The 3,843-nt window shown below is 42.6% G+C and overlaps 1 pseudogene; it reads left to right on the top strand.

Moving 5' to 3' along the window:
- Nucleotides 1-3,645, top strand: part of LOC138055750 (cytochrome P450 3A24 pseudogene) — a 12,660-nt pseudogene extending 9,015 nt beyond the window's left edge.
- The last annotated feature ends 198 nt before the right edge of the window (nucleotides 3,646-3,843 follow it).

Genomic DNA, 3,843 nt, shown 5'->3' with positions numbered 1-3,843 from the left:
AATTTAAAAAAGAAAACGCTCCCTTATAATTCACTCTGAAGGTGATTAGATTTTCCAGAATTCTCTTATAGGGAGTATAAACCTAGGCCACCTCTCGCAATCTTATATTTTCTCCCTGTTGGATGTTACAAAACCCACATGACGGTCCCCCTAAGGGTAGAAGACGGAGTTCATGGTGTTGTGCTTTGGTCTTATTTTGTTGACAATTAATCCTTGTAGAGGACGCTGTGTGCTGTTAGGAAGTTCAATAAGGACCTTAAGATCTAATATGGCGACGGCCGCGTAAACGTCATTTAATATTGCCAGTTTATGTTTCTTAAAATTTCTCGTGATAATTTCAGTTTGTCCAACGTCCACAAACTATCCGGGAAATGAATTGGGAGGAACAGTGTTGAGACTAAGAAAAAAAAATCAAAGATTTGCCCTTGTGCGCTCGCGTCTTCCTTGGGATTTGGTCAATTCACGTTGCAGATTGGCAGAGAATGGGAAAGAAATGTACAAATTTTAAAGTACACGTACAGAGCCATTGTTTTTCTCATTGATGTTTATAATTTGGTGGCGCCCTGGCCCGGGTTGCTCGAAGGATGCTTAGCGCTAACCAGCGTTAAATACCATGGAAACCTATAGCTTTTAATACCTCCTAACCAATGGTTAGCGCTATCCAGGCTTCGAGCAACCGGCCCCTGGCTGAGGGAGTCATGTAGTAGCTCTCGTAACGTATAATGTTATTGGCTCGCTACCCTTGCCAAAAACAAAAGACTAAACAATTGAAACAATGACTTAGACTTAAAATCGATAGAAGCTGCTTACAATACCAAACCATAGCAGCTTACGATAGCTGATACACTACTGGGCTGAGGTTGCCGTTCTAGATCTAAGCACGCGCGTTTTTGCATGAGACGCGGGCTGCAACCGGAAGAGAACATTTCGCGTGCCAGGACAGTGGTGTCTCCCAGGTTTTTATACTTATCATCTCTAATGGAGAAAAGACACTTGACAATGTAAATGTGGTTGTGTGAAGACAAGTTAAATTATAAAATAATTAGGGTAGTACGCGCACTCTCATTGGTCAGTCAATAGCTGTGTTTGGATGAGAGTATGGAAACACGGCTGTGACATCACACAATTTTGATTGGTTATGCATTGTCAGACGCGCGTTTTGATTGGCTGGTAGGAAATATGAGCGTGTGTCAATCTCGGGGGAGTTAGGAGAATTCTCGACAGTTATGCATACACTCGACTGCGTCTCGGGTTTGCGCTAACTGGCTCGAATTATCCCAACTCCCCCTCGAGTTTAGATGAGGCTATGGTAACACGGAAAACGTCGTCTATTGCTTAAAGGGAAAACAGCTCACTTTCGGTTGCCGTCCGCGTCTCAAAAACGCCCGTTCTTAAGCTTCTCAATTACACAAGGACAACGGCAACGTCAACGAATACGTCACTGCAAGACATAACCAAGTATTTCGCGATTATTTCGGTCATCTTGTTCACGTTGTGTAATGCGGGCGAACTACAATATCCTGGAACTGGATCGGTACGAACGGTTTTAAAGTAAAATTAGCGAATGACTGGCTCATCGCTGTATGATGAAAACCTTAAGGCGCCTGCAAACGAGAAAGCATTGTTGCGGAAGCATTGTTTCACGAAATGTTTCCTTAGCGCGTAAACGAGGAAACATTTGCTGAGGAAGCAAAATGTTTCTGAACAAAAGCACTTTTGCTTCCCGGGAGGCCAGTATTTTATTTTAACCAATAATATTCTTGCCGTGTGGCGTTGTCGTTGACGTAGCCACGGCGTCTGTCCAGGATTGCAATCTCAGAGGCCATCAGTGTTGTTTTGCGAACCACGTGACGACCTAGCAGCAGTGTCAATATTCAAAGAACTGTATAAAATTTGAAGTGCGGGTTATTGGTGGTTTTCATGTGACGTCATCACCACCATGTTGGTGGACGAAAACAAGGGATCTCTCATTTGCTGCTTATGTTCGTCCACCAGAAATTGTAAGTTACATCATTGTTATCTGTGTCTCTTGAGATTGGTTGCAAATCACCTATAGATGAATGAGAGAAGTGCATGATTCTCTCAAGTATCTGGGCAATAGCCCTTTTCACGGTTAGTTTTTTTCATTTCCATTACAATATAATCTAGCATGTATGTGAGGTAATTTCGGGCTATTTTGTAGTTGTAACACAAAATTGCCTCGCATCCTCGTTACATTACATTGTAATGTCAATGAGAAAAATTAACCGTGAAAAGGGCTATTTAAGCAATTGTCCCTTATTCACACTTGAAAAATTCAGGTGGTTTCAACAAGATTCGAGCCAATGAACTCTGCGATACTGGTGCAATGCTCTACCAACTGAACTACGAAGCCACTTAGTTGGGAGCCAGTCAATTTGTTGGGTTCATTTGTTTCCGTGAAGGACTCCATGAACGGATGAAAGGTATTGCTTAAATTGTCCAGCTAAGTGCAAAGGTCGCTTCTCTCATTCGTCCAATATAACCCTCACTTGAAATACACACATTTCTTTCGTTCATTCATCGAGTCCTTCACGGGAACACAAGAGCCTAACAAATTGACCTGCTCTCAACTGAGTCGATTCATGCATTCATAGTTCAGTTGGGAGAGAATTAAACCGGCACCGCAGAGGTCGTGGGTTCGAATCCCGTTGAAGACATCTGAATTTTTAGGGTAGCACGTTAGCCCAGGCATTGCTTTTGAACAACACTAGTAAAAGCTTTGTGACCAAAATCATAATGTCCCTCGAGAATACATAATGCAAAGTACAAATAACAGAGGTAAACGTTGACAACCGCCGGGTTGGGTTGAACAGTTTCCCAAAACCCCATTTGCAATCCATTTTAATCTTCTTCGGCTTTGCACATCTCTGCTTCCTTTTGTATTTGCTGTTTTATTTAAACCTTCCTTCATTGTTTTAAGTACTTATTTTTACGTTTCGCTTGATTTGTTCGCCATTTTTCAGGCGCCGAATTTGGCTAAATCTCGTGACAAGGAAGTCTTTAAACTGACATTAAAAATATTTTACTAACTTTTTCCACTTTAAACTTTCTCTTTTTTCAGGCAATACCCTGACAAGCATTGTATATTTTCTGGCAAAATACCCCGAGGTTCAAGATCGTCTTATTCGAGAAATCGACGAATTGATCAATACTCACAGGGATGAGCCCCTGTATGAGCTGGTACAAAAGGATGGGTACATGGATCAAGTAATCTCTGAGGTGCTACGCCTCTGCGGCCCAGCGCTTCTTCTTATCCGGGAATGCTCCAAAGATGCCATCTACAAGGGCATACGGATTCCCAAGGGTTGTGGCATCAACATTCCTGTGTACGTTCTGCACCGGGACCCGGACTTATGGGACAATCCCTTGGATTTCAATCCTGAAAAATTTTCCCCGGAGGCTAAAGAGAAGCGAGACCCATTTGCATTTCTTCCATTTGATGCGGGTCCCCGGCAGTGCATTGTTATGCTGTTGTCATTGTTGGAGATAAAGATCGCGATAATGAAAATCACGCAACGATTCAAGTTTAAACGTGCACCAGAGACCGTGGAGAAGCTGGAGCACAGGGCAGCGCTGCTCTTGTCGCCTAAAGAAACGATATATGTGAAGTTAAGAGCCCGGTAATTTGTATAGGTTATCACGTGATCTCAAGTGCAATTTGGAATAAATGGGGAGCTTAGGCACGCGACGTTTTTGAGATGCGGACGTCAACCGGAAGAGAGCTCTTTTCCGTTTTAACTTGTTTTCACACAACCAGATATCTTCCTAAGTATCTTTTCTCCGTTAGAGATGACTAGTTTAAAAATATGGGAGACACTACTG

Source organism: Montipora capricornis, chromosome 7, assembly GCF_036669925.1.
Source record: "Montipora capricornis isolate CH-2021 chromosome 7, ASM3666992v2, whole genome shotgun sequence".
Classification (NCBI taxonomy): domain Eukaryota; kingdom Metazoa; phylum Cnidaria; class Anthozoa; order Scleractinia; family Acroporidae; genus Montipora; species Montipora capricornis.
Note: the sequence above shows the minus strand (reverse complement) of the source record. Positions and strands in the feature narration are given on the sequence as shown.